General features: G+C 42.0%; 1 pseudogene; it reads right to left on the reverse strand.

Annotated features, from left to right (window-relative positions):
- Positions 1 to 1,089: 1,089 nt before the first annotated feature.
- Positions 1,090 to 3,053, reverse strand: LOC136488048 (enoyl-[acyl-carrier-protein] reductase [NADH] 2, chloroplastic-like; annotated as a pseudogene).
- Between the last annotated feature and the right edge of the window lie 10,164 nt (positions 3,054 to 13,217).

Consider the following 13,217-nt stretch of genomic DNA (forward strand, 5'->3'; position numbering starts at 1 on the left):
CAAAAGGCCGTTAACATGATCTCCAGGCACGGCATAGGTACCTAGCCCACATGCAAGTTAGGGTTCGAATAACCTGATCTTCATCTTCACCATCAATAGTACTTAACGTATTCAACAAGTCATATCAGTGATATAGACCCAGGTACCTCACCACCTACGTATGAGCCCACTAAAAGCAGGGTGGGCTGAGGACGTTAATATGAGGCCCAACGGAGACAGGGTACATCATCGGCCTTGGTGGACAAACAAGCCACCGAAGGGAAGCTTGGAGATCAAGATATGCCTAAGATAATAGATTCTACACGATAGATTTCCTTGTAAACGACAAGGAAACCTTACTGTAAACCGATCGGGACTCGAACGATAACCCTACCTCCCGGACTATATAAGGTGAGGTAGGGAGGCCCCCATCGGTATCTGCTCATACCTGATTGCAACCCTAGCAATTTGACTCATAGCTATCAGCGCCCCTATAAACACCAATCATACGAGATAAAGAGCTATTCTCCACTGGACGTAGAGCACCCCAAACGTGAACCAGTATAAATTTGTCACTATGTCAGATTTTCACATTAGAGACGTGTCTAGACAGTTATTAGTGACGCGGAAAAAACACGTCACTTATATTGCATCTCTGATGTGAACACATCAGTTCCACCAAGATGCGTCACTAATGACTTTCAGCAGCGACGCATTACGCCAAGACGCGTCACTAATGACTTTCAGCAGCGACGCGTTCCGCCAAGCCGCGAGCAACGCATCTAGCCAAAACACGTGACTGATGTGGATCTTATCAGCGACACATCTTGGCTAAACGCGTCACTAATGACAATTTATAAAAACAAAAAAAAGGAAAATTCTCCAGCATGCCTTACACATATTTCATCCATCTCAGCAATCAAATTCTTTACAAACTTCAGATGGTCCTTTATGCATTACACATATTTCATCCATTTTAGCATCAAATTCTTTACAAACTTCAGATACAACTTATCTACAAAGCATATGCTCGAGGAGCTGCAGCCTAGAAGATTTCTAATAATACATGAGCAGCAACATAGAAGATTTTTAACACTACATAAGCTGTAACTACATTGAGTATAACAGCTGTTCTTCAGATCCTGCAAAACCATTATAAACCAAAGTGGACTCGTTTACTGTTCCCAAATGCAAATTCTGTTCGGCACGTGTTTACTTTCTTGGGAAAGGAAAAGAAGAAAATAATAGTTACCTGCTGATATGGTGTTCACTCTGATTTTTCCTTTTCGACCTGCTTCATAAGCAAGAACCTGAACAGAAAAAAGGCTTGTAACTATATGCATGGGGAAGCACTACTGGACATCACAATGCAAGGCATGAGAGATATCAGAAAAGTGTGTACTCTTGTTTCACTCTCAAGTGCTCCTTTTGCTGAACTCATACCACCACCATATCTACAAAGCAATCACCAAAACAATCATAAGTAATGAACTCTGATGGCTTAGCTGTGAAATCAATAAGGAAATATTTACCCAGTTATTGTCCTTTCAGAAGCTATGTAGGTCAAAGAGATACTAGCACCTCCTGCAAATTAATTTAAAAAGTGAAACAGTGTCAAAGAAAGGTAAACACATCAAAACAAATAAATTCTTATCCGACGAAAATAAGAAATACTTTTTATTAAACAAGCATGTTAGAGTGCAGTTTAACCACACCAAGGCACACAATGCTAGTAGCGGTGGCCTCATTTTATGGCAAGTCTGGCATAGTGTATTGTTACCAATGTAAAGCTATGTTTGGCAACTTCACATGCCTGGTGCTTGGCTTAACAGTGATTGCTGGTTCCTTAATTTACCCCAGGTGTGGCGAGCCTTAAGAGCTGACAAATTGTCTTTTGCCCTTTGCTATGTTTATACGAGTAAGACACAGAAAAATGTGGCAAGGGGCTACCTCATGGAAGGATTCATTGCACACCAGTGCGGCAGGAAACAAACACTGACTAGACTGGTGCATGGGCTAAATGTGAATATGTTAGATTGCGACACCAACCTAAGAGGGCTCATAATTCACATAGCACAAGGTAAAGTATGCTGCTGGAGTAATCAACCTTTTCCAATGTACATGTACACTAGTTAAACATAGTACTAAAACCTTGCTCACTTTAAATATAATGATACCTTGAGCAGCTGAGTAGTTGCCCAAAAATAAAGTCCTAAGCCAATATCATAGTGCATAGTGTTGACAGCAAAAAGGGGATCACCCAAATCAGAGTCAACACATAGGAACAGAAGAGAAAATTGGCACAGCATATCAGTATGGAATATTACCTGGATTCATTATGGGAAGGAAGTGTTGAAGTAAACAAACATAAGAATTACTAGATGCTGAAATTGCAGCAAGGTATCCTCTCCTTGATGTCTCCAGCAGTGTCTTTGTTACCTTTGTGATGATAAAAGAAAAGGTCAACTAAATGCTCCTGATGGTGGCAATGAAACAACACATATAAAGATTTTGATGGCAAATTAACCTCAGGACCATTGTCGAGAGAGTGTACAAGGATGTCAATGCTACCAAAATCATTATTTACAGTCTCAGCATCTTCCTACCAGATTTTAAATACATAGGAATCAAGCACGGCACTGATGCTGATTGATGGGTGCAAAGGCACATTGCATTTGCAACTAACCTTAACGGTCCAGTTTGAAGCTCCAGCATATCTTTTGTTTACTTTAACCTGCAACAGGGACAAAAGGTTCATAAAGCATGAAAGAAAAATGATAACGGAAACATCATAAATGATGAGCATTACATCTCCAGGAACATCCTAGGGGGGGTGTCATAAACTGCGTCCAGTGGATATACTTTAGCAAGAGATCCATCAGGTAGACATGTCTGCTTAGTAAGGTTCTAGTGCTACTGCTAGTAGCCTGCTCCGTACAGGGTCAGATACATGAACCAAATCATTGCTTGTTCAAAACTGAAAATTGTAAGGTGAACATGACATACAAATACAGACTGTGAGTAGTAAGATTGTCCACCTTAGCCAAGGGTTTCACCGGTGCTACTCCACCCATGGACCAATGAACAAAAATTATTAGTACTGCAAACCTGAAAATAATCAAATACATAGTGTGAATCTGAGAAAGAACATAAGTTCAGAAAATAGCCCGCAAAAAAAAAGACAAACTAAGGCAAGCAAGAAGTAAAAGTTTACTCACTACTAATCTCATAGTTATAAACCTTTAAAAGTCTTAATAAAGGGTACATGCATCTTTCCACGTAAGCTTATCTCTATTAGGCATGTAATTAGATCCTTTTCAGTGAAAAGGAACAGCATATACAGTGTAGCCATTTGTAGAAAACCAATGATATATGAAACATTTAATCAATTGTTTCAGAATGCCTATACGTACAAGACCTGAAAAACATTAATACCTACCTACTACTACAGAGTTTCTCGCCAAGTCAAACGATCCCAAATTTGAGACTGTGAGTGCTGCAAAACATTAATACATACCTACTACTAGAGAGCAGCAAGAGAGCCCAGCTCTACCAAATGAACCAAACACAACCAAAATGCAACCACAACCATTACTGAAACTGAAAGTAGCATCACTGATATATAACATAATAAAGTATATGACAAGCCTTGTCGAACATTATTAGTCACTCAAGATACTGAACATGGAAGTAGTCACTCAAGATACCTGAGCATGGATGACAATCTTCCCTCAGACAGTATATTCACATTTTAATAATATAGTTATCTATGTTGAGCTAGGCATGAGACGACGCTTTCACTACGTAAAAAACGGTTTTTAGCAACGGGACACATTTTTTGTAGGGGAGGCCGGTGATGGAGCCGCCCCTACAGCGGCGTGCTCGGGAGCCCAGACACCAGCCACCCCTACAAATGGAACAGCAGGGGCGGCTGGTGATACGAGCCGCCCCTACAAATGAGTTTGATTTGTAGGGGCAGCTCACTCACCAGCCGCACCCGACGTTGCTATTTGTAGGGGCGGCTAGTGATTGAGCCGCCCCCTACAAATGCCCCCGTATAAATACCTCCGATTTCTAGAGAGGTGGCTCAATCACCAGCTGCCCCTACAAATGACCCACATATAAAACAACTGCAGCACCTTCTTCCTCCTCGGGTCACTGACCCCAACCCGTGAAAGAAAGGTGGGTAGGCCTTGGGCACCTCTCAAAAATTGCTCTACTAAGGGGGGAAGGTTTTGGTCTCAAATCCTTTGGTGGAGAGGTTGTAGAAGGTAAGAAAATGCTATTCCACATTTTTTTTGAAGTTTTAATGGTTGGTTAGTGAGTAATTAAAGTTTTGATTTTCTCTCTCTTCTATGGTGCTTGAGCTACTTATAAAGCAAATTAGACCCAAGTTTTAAATGTACTAGGGTAAATTAGGAAGGGGAACAAGATCATACCCTTATTTGGTCCATGTTTCTTGATTTTAGTGAACAATTAGTTAGTTTTATGCATGTTTCATGTGCATGTAGATCTAGATCTAGGGTTTGATTTTTTTGTTAATTTCATTTTTGTAAATTTATGTTTGATAAAATTGGACTAGGGTTTGTATGAAAGATATTGGGTAAAGTATAATTGTTGCTAATTGTTGTCTTTGAAATTGTTTATTGTAATCAATAAATATGTATTTTAATTATTTATGGGTAAATGGGCCATTAATTAATTTTCCTCTACCATGGTGTGTTTGTATGCTTCATATAATTATATTAGATTTATATTCATATATATTTGAAGCATATACAATTATTCTCAAGTAATTATTAATTTGATTCATTTTTATATATATCTGAATAAGTAGTCCTTCAATATTTGTTTTGTTGTTGTTGTAAAAGATGGAGTATAGGAACTCTTGGATGTATGGTTCTTTAAGGTTCAAGGCAGGTTTTCATGAAGAGGTGGATAAATTTATTGAAGCCGCAAAGAAGCATGCAACGACATTGAAAGAGAATAAGGATACAATTATTTGTCCCTGTAAAGATTACAAGAACCGTGTGGCATGGATAGATGTGACTATCATCAGATCACATTTGATTATGCGAGGATTTGTTGAGAACTACATAGTGTGGATTCATCATGGTGAAATGGTTATTGTTAACGACGAGGATGAGGAGGAATACAACAACGAAACCATAGAATCCCTGTCCCAATATTCAGCAGAGCTTGATGCACGAATGGATTTTGAGTTTGGCAATGAACAAGGTGGTGATGCTGGTGGTTGGGATGGTAGCGACGAAGGTGGTGCCAATAATGATGGCGGAGCACGTGTCGGGGATGAAGATGATTTGGAGGACATAATTCGAGCCCTTAGACCAGAGATTTTACTAAATAGCCCGAAAGGTCTAGAAAATTTGGAAAGGGTGACAAAAGCATCGAAGGAGACTGTGAATGGTGTTGAAAAGGGTTGCCCGACACATTGGACATTGCTACGTTTTGTGCTTGAGCTGCTCATCCTGAAGGCTAAGTACGGCTGGTCAGACTATAGTTTCAATGATCTATTGCATCTCCTGTCATGGCTGTTGCCACAGCCAAACTCAGTTCCCATCAACACATACCAAGCGAAGAAGGTCATAAGTCCATTGACAATGGGGGTTGAAAAAATCCATGCATGCCCCAACCACTGTATACTTTTTCGTGGCAAAACGTTCAAGTCACTAGATAAATGTCCCCGGTGTGGGGCCAGCTGGTTCAAGAACAATGAACTTTACGGTGGGGACGAAGCCTCCACAGGGAAAAAGAGGAATAAGAAGGGTACAAAAAAGGTGGTACAAGAATCTCAGCCCCTAGAGGACACTCTATTAGGCAACGATGCAAAGCAGAGAAGAATTCCTGCCTTGGTAATATGGTACCTACCAGTGACCGACCGCTTGAGACATATCTTCCTAAACCCTAATGAAGCCGCACTCATGACATGGTGGGATGATGAGTGCAAGGTGGATGATGATAAGATTGCACACCCGGCTGATTGTAGTCAGTGGCAAAGGTTTGATGAGAAGCACAAAGAATTCAGCGATGACCTAAGGAATGTACGGTTTGGCTTAAGCACCGATGGAATGAATCCCTTCAATGAGAGGATGAGCGACCACAACACTTGGCCAGTGATCTTGACCTTGTACAACATCCCAACATGGTTGTGTCAGAAGAGAAAGTACCTTCTCCTCACTATTCTTATTTCTGGCCCTAAACAACCAGGCATTGATATAGACGTGTTCCTCGAGCCTTTGATGCAAGAAATGGAGAGGCTACGGAGGCATGGGGAGCAGATGTATGATGCATTCCGAAAAGAGGACTTCATATGTAGAGTAATAATATTTGTTACTACCAATGATTATCCCGCACTGTTTGCTTTGTCTAGACAGATCAAAGGGAAGACGAGATGCTTGGTTTGCTTGGATGGTACAACATGGGTGTACCTGGATGCATCCAAGAAGATAGTTTACCTAAGGAACCGACGCTTCTTAAAGACAAGTCACAAGTACCGCATCAAATTGTTCTTTAGATTTTATGACAACGCCGCGGAGATTGAACCCCCTCCGGAGAGACGTCATAATAGAGAACATGTGTACAGAATGGTGAAAAACATACACATCGTCTATGGAAAGAAGAATTCGGATGGGACAAATAGAGATAGAAGCACACCTCCTGTCGAAGGCGTACCTTTCAAGAAACAATCGATCTTCTTTCAGTATCTGCCTTATTGGCCTGACTTGGAGGTCCCCCATGCCATTGATGCTATGCACATGTAGAAGAATGTCTTTGAGAGTCTCATTGCTACCTTGATGGACACAGGCAAGTCAAAGGATGGTCTAAAAGCATGGAAAGACATGGTGTAGCTAAACGTGATGCCATAACTTCACCCGGTACCTGAGGCTAATGGAAAATACACTCTGCCCACGGCGTTCTTCAACCTAACACCAGACGAGAAGAGAGCTATATGCACTTTCCAAAGGGGGGTCAAAGTCCTGACTGGGTTTTCAGCAAATGTGAAGAAGCTAGTGTCAATGAAGGACTTGTCAAAAACACATTGCAAGGCTCACGATTGCCATGTGATGCTGATAGTGTTTCTACCTATTGCAATCAGGGCTATAAAGCCAGAGTTCTTGAAAATGGCCATCATCCGCATGTGCTACTTCTTTTCGAAGATCTCACAGAAGACGATTGGCAAGCAAGAGCTGAGAGACCTACATGAATTTGTGGTGGAGACACAAAACCAACTAGAGATGTGTTTATCTCCTACTTTTTTTGATATAATGCCACATCTCATGATTCACATGGTTCATCAGATACAGGCGTTGGGCCCTTGCTACTTGCATGAAATGTGGTCCTACGAGCAGTTAATGTTGGTTCTAAGTCAATACGTGCATAATCGAGCATACCTAGAGGGCTCCATGATAGAGGGTTACAATACTGAAGAAGTCATCGAGTGCTGTCAAGAGTACCTAAAAGTACAGAAAAAGATTGGTAAACCCGATTCTCGTTGCAAGGGTAGGCTGGCTGGGAAGGGCACTAGTGGTAGAAAAGTGTTCATCAACCATGATTACAAAGACGTGAGTCGGGCGCATTACAGTGTCTTGCAGAGTACACAACTGATGTAACCGTACATCGATGAACACTTGGCTATCATTATGGCAGAGAGAAATGGCCGATGGATGATTGGGTCATGAAACAACACAAGCAACGACTAACTACATGGTTGAAGGACCAAAACATACCGCCTGGAGAAACCATAGACTCTATTACCATCAGTAGGTTGGCGGAGGGGCCATCAAGACAAGTGACATCTTGGAATGCTTATGACATCAATGGGTATACGTACTATACCCACATAAAGGATAGTAAATATGTGAACCAAAACAGCAGTGTTCGAATAGAGGCTCTCGATGGATTGGGGCGAAAGATCCATTACTTTGGCATCATTGAAGAGATATGGGAACATGAGTATGGAAGGGATATAACAGTGGCCCTATTTCGTGCCACTAGATCAAACAACACCAACTGAATGAGATGGGATTGAGAGTCCTAGACCTCAAGAATCTAGGCTACCAAGATGACCCTTGGGTGCTCGCTTCACGTGTCGCACAAGTTTTCTATATGTCTGACCCACAAAGTAACCTCCCCCTGAAGAAGACGACAAAGCACATGGTTGCCTCTGGGAAACAGCACCTTATTGGAGTTGATGGTGTGGACGATGTTGAAGCTTACAATAACTATTATGAGATGCTGCTATTCACAAACTTTCCTAAAAAGATCAGTGCTGTGGAAAAGAACCTACACAAAGACATATTGTCATGGGAACGAAAAGGTGTCAAGGGGAAAGTCGTTACAGCGAGCTAGCTAGTTGTTGAACGTAGAGTATTTGTTTAAGTGTGTATTTGTAAGACTTCATTTATGCATGCGTGTGAGACTATATTTATGTATGTGTGTAAGACTACATATTTTTTATGTGTGTGAGACTACATTTATGCATGTGTGTGAGACTATCCAGATAAATCTATTTCAACTATTCAAATTTGGTCAAATGAAAATATAATCAAAATAAAAGTTGTACATATTGATGAGTTCTACAACTTTGGTATTCATGAGATTTTCATCTGAAATCATTTACTCTTTCAAAATATTGTTTCAAGTTGAAATTGTTTGAATTTCAAATTTTGAATCATTCAAACAAAGTCACATGACAAGATGATAAAAATAAAAGTTGTACATGTTGATGAGTTATACAACTTTTATGTTTACAACATATTCATTTTATGTCATTTAGTGTCAGAAAATTGTAGGCGAATTTTTAAAATTCAAAATTTTAATTTTTGTTTTTTTTTGTTTTCTATATTGTTTTGACTACAATTGTTTTTATATATATTTCTGCATATGTAGAGTAATACAAAATATTATATTTGTGCATATATACAATTGTTTGTATATTACCTTGTATTTTTGTGATATAAAAAATATAGAATTAATAATTTAATAAAATAGAAAATATTTGTAGGGGCGGCTGGATCACGAATCGCCCCTACAAATGAATTCATAGGGGCGGCTGGATTAGGAACAGCCCCTATAAATCATTTGTAGGGGCGGCTGGATCAGGAACCGCCCCTACAAATCATCCTAAGTATAAATACAAGGGCGCACGGGTGAAAATGTGTTTGGCTCTCTCTTCTTCCTCCCGACGCCGTCAGGCTGCCCACTTTTTCCTCGGCGCCCCGCCGCCGCCGCCTCCCCGACCTCACCCAATGCCCATGCTTCCTCTCTGCACCCCTGGACCTCTCCTGATGCCCACGCCCCCTCTCCGCACCCGCGCGCCCCATCTCCCCGATGGCTAGGGTTTCAGAGCCCCCAGCCGGTGGCGCTAGGGTTTTAGAGCCCCCGGCCGCCGCCTCCTCCCCGTCTCTGTGCCGTCCACATCTATGACCTGGTCCTCCGCCCCGGGACTCCATCTGCGCCACCTCCATGCACCGCCCAACCGAGCCGCCATGGCCCGGAGCTAGGACAAGGTCACCATTGCCGTAGACCGCCTCAACGATGGTAGGTGCCTCTCTCCACCCTAGCCTTCGACTTTCTCTGCTACTGCTGTCATGCCGTGCGCGCGTTGTGGCTTAGGGTTCTTCAGCTTTTGATGCGTACCATTCTGTCTGGACACTAGCTTATGCGTATGTGTCAGCGTCCAACTTGCCTGCAGGTGACCAAGTTTTCAACCCGGTAAAAAAAATTTATACACATAAAACATATTTGAACTACTTTGTACACAGACCTTGTATGGAGCATAACAAACTTATGTGTTGTTCTATGCATCTAGCGCTCTTTCTTCAGCCCCTTCTATACATTTTTTCTGATCCATCACTGTTTGGCGGAGTGCATGAGTACAAATTCTAGAGGACTTTTAGGATAGCACATAAGTTTAGCGGAGTACATCTTTTATTCAATTTCAGACTGTTTTATTTAGATATTACAGTAGCTTGTTGCGTCCCATATTATGCCCTGTTCTATTTTTTCTGAGTGACTTACTTTTAATTTAGCATGCCTAATATGAACTTTCAACCCTAGCTTGATGCTGCTTGTGATGCAGCTCTAGCTTGATGCTGCTTATGATGCAACCCTAGCTCGATTTTGAATTGATGGCTTCTACTGAATTGAGCACATGTTAGCACTCTCTGTCTCAAATATTTTGAATTGAGCAAATACTACTGCTGCCTGTGATGCTCTCCTCTCGTATTGTGGGCTTATGCAGCTTGTGAACTACTACTAGCTAGTCCTACTACTATTACTCTTCTCTCTACTCTGTACTACTAAGTGTTGTTCCTGCTGCTCTTCTCTCATTTTTCTACTCTCTGCAAATTTAAAATGCCTGAGGTGGTGGCTGCTTGCTGTGCTTGCTTGCCCACTACTTACTGAATTTTTTGACTCTACTTAACTACTATTGCTGCTATGTCTCTACCTCACTCTGTTGACCCTACTTAACTACTGCTGCTGCTTACTGATTTTTTTACTCTTCTCTCTCATTTTTTTGACTCTGTACTATGTCTCTACCTCATTCTCTACTTAATTGCTGCTGCTCTATACTACTACTATACTCCATTCCTCTTTGTTGCTTGCTGTGCTGTGCAGCTACTCCTACTACTACTTATCTCTTCCCCTTGTACAGCTGAATTCTTTCATTCTGTTTGTACCCTTTCTGCTTATTGCCATTGATCGTGCTTGTTGGTTCCTTTTTGGAAATGCATGGTCACTGTGCCTTTAACCTTAAGATCTTTACATCCCTTTTGCAGTCTTCTAACTCTACTCTACTGAACTACTACTACTCTACTTGCTACTAACCTAGTACTACTCTACTTGCTACTAAACTACTACTACTCTACTTGCTACTGCTAGCTACTCCTACTACTTCTAGCTAGCTGCTACTCTACTCTCTTACCTAGCTATTGGCTCTTACTCTACTCACTTCCCTATATTACTAAGTGGCTGCTACTAAGTGGCTCACTTCTACTACTCTATCTACGACTACTACTGTATCTAAGTGGCTGCTGCTCTTAACTACTAGCTGCTACACTTCTCTACTCCTTCTCTACTCTACTCCACTATTATTACTCCTCTACTCCAATCCATTATTTACCACATCTAAGTTACCAGATTTTGATCTGCAGGGGTCTTCCAACCATGTGGCAGCAGTCAACTCCTATCCTCTTTGTTTGGGAAGCAGCTGCTGCTTTTTTTACACCTTTTCCTCTCTATGTTTGTTAAGCAGCTGTTGCTTTTTTTTGCCAAATATCCCCTCTCCTCTCCTCTCCTCTTCTTTGTTTTGCCAATGATGAAATTGTCTAAGTCCATACATTATATGGAATATGAGATGATGATCAAGAACATGTGAGGAACTTGGCATCATTAGCAGCCGCCCCTACAGTACCTTCTCCTCTCTTCTCTGTTATGATGCCTTGATGCTCCAAGTTCAAGATCAGATGATGATTGACATATTTCTGAGGCCTCTACTACTGCTACTACTCATTTTTTTGATATATTGTTGTTTTATAGGACTACTTTGGTTTATAGACCTTTTTGATTTCTTATACCTTCTCGCGTACATAAAGCACACTTTCTTGCATCTATTAGAACAACGCGTGAAATAATGTCGCAGACACCCAACAGTGTAGCCTGATGCCTCGAGCATGATGAGCAGCCAACCTATGAGGAGCAAGCACTAGAGGACCAGCTGACTCAGGAGCAGTTCAATAACGAGGTAGAAAAAGGATCTAGAAGTGATGCTTACTCAGGAGCAGTGTGACGAGGAGGAAGGGGGAGCAGAAGGAAGAGCAGGAGAGGCTGCTGAAGGCGAAGAAGTTGATGATGATGATGATGATGATGAGGACTCAAAAGAGGGATATGTAAGTCCCGAGGATCCTGTCCCACGTGAAGCCAGAAGGCGGCCAACGAAGGAAGATTTAGACAAGGATTTTGACCCGAACGAGGAGGTAGGGAAAAAGCCTTAGCTTGTAAATTTTGCTAAAGCTTTGGCTGTGCTACCTCTGCTAACACTTTGACCTATCATATATATAGGTCCCTCCTGAAACTCGAAAAAGATGACATCAACGTCCGCGACATCTCGCTGGACAACACGGAGTAGAGGAAAGGAGAGCAGAGGCAACAGCCACAGAGACAGGCCTCTGCTCCACAACCTCAAGACACAACCATGACTACCAAGCCTAAGAGGAAATGAGGGGATAGGAAAGGAAATGTATATCCAGATAAGGCATGCTATGTGATAACGGAGGTTAGGCCAGTAGGTGAGATCCTTGAGCCGAAGGAATTAAGAGGATGATTCCGTAATGCGATCGGGGCCCTAGTAAGAGATAAATTGAACCCAGCAATCCCTAACTGAAAAGAGGTACCAGAGAATAAAAAGAATGAACTATGGGATAGGCAACTGAAGCGCAATTTTAGATTTTCGGAGGGTAAGCACGAACTGGTAAAAAAATGCTTTTAGGATGATGGGAGAGTCATTGCGACATTGGAGGTCAAAGCTCAACACGAAGTATATCCAAAAGGGGTTAACTCCCTTCAACAAGTTCGGCAAAATAACTCCTAGTCAATGGGAGGAGCTTGTGGCTCAAAAGACTTCACCGGAGGCATTGGAGCTCAGTGCCCGTAACACCGAGCTGGCGAAGAGGAACAAACACCACCATCATCTAGGCCCTAGTGGCTACTATGCTAAGGAAGAGTAGTTTCGGAAGATGGACGAAGAGGCCACATCTGCTGGGAATATCGATGTGATGAATTTGAAGGTACGCTCAAGGAATTGGATATATGCGAGGAGTACAGAATCATACGGCAGTAATCTTAAGTTTGATAAGCCGGAGACCCAAGATGTAGTACCAAGGATACTGAAATATGCTGAAGATAAGGAGAAGGGCTCATTCAATCCTTCCATAGAGAGGGACGAGCTTAGCCTTGGCTTGAGAAACAAGGAGCACACAAGCCACACCAGGGGGCTAGGGAAAAGGACGACCTAGAAGCAAGGATTCGAAGGGGGCAGGCACATGTACAAGAAACATGGTAGAGACTGGGAGACTAATCTTGAGCTCCAAGTGAAGGCTCAAGTTGCGAAGGCGCTGGAGGAGCAAGGACTGTCTATGGAGCCACGGATATTAGTGACGCCGTTGGGAGAACTAGCATTAGTTGGTAGCCCTCCAAAAGTTCCTAGCAGCCAAGGT

Source organism: Miscanthus floridulus, chromosome 10 (assembly GCF_019320115.1).
Source record: "Miscanthus floridulus cultivar M001 chromosome 10, ASM1932011v1, whole genome shotgun sequence".
NCBI classification, from domain to species: Eukaryota; Viridiplantae; Streptophyta; class Magnoliopsida; order Poales; family Poaceae; genus Miscanthus; species Miscanthus floridulus.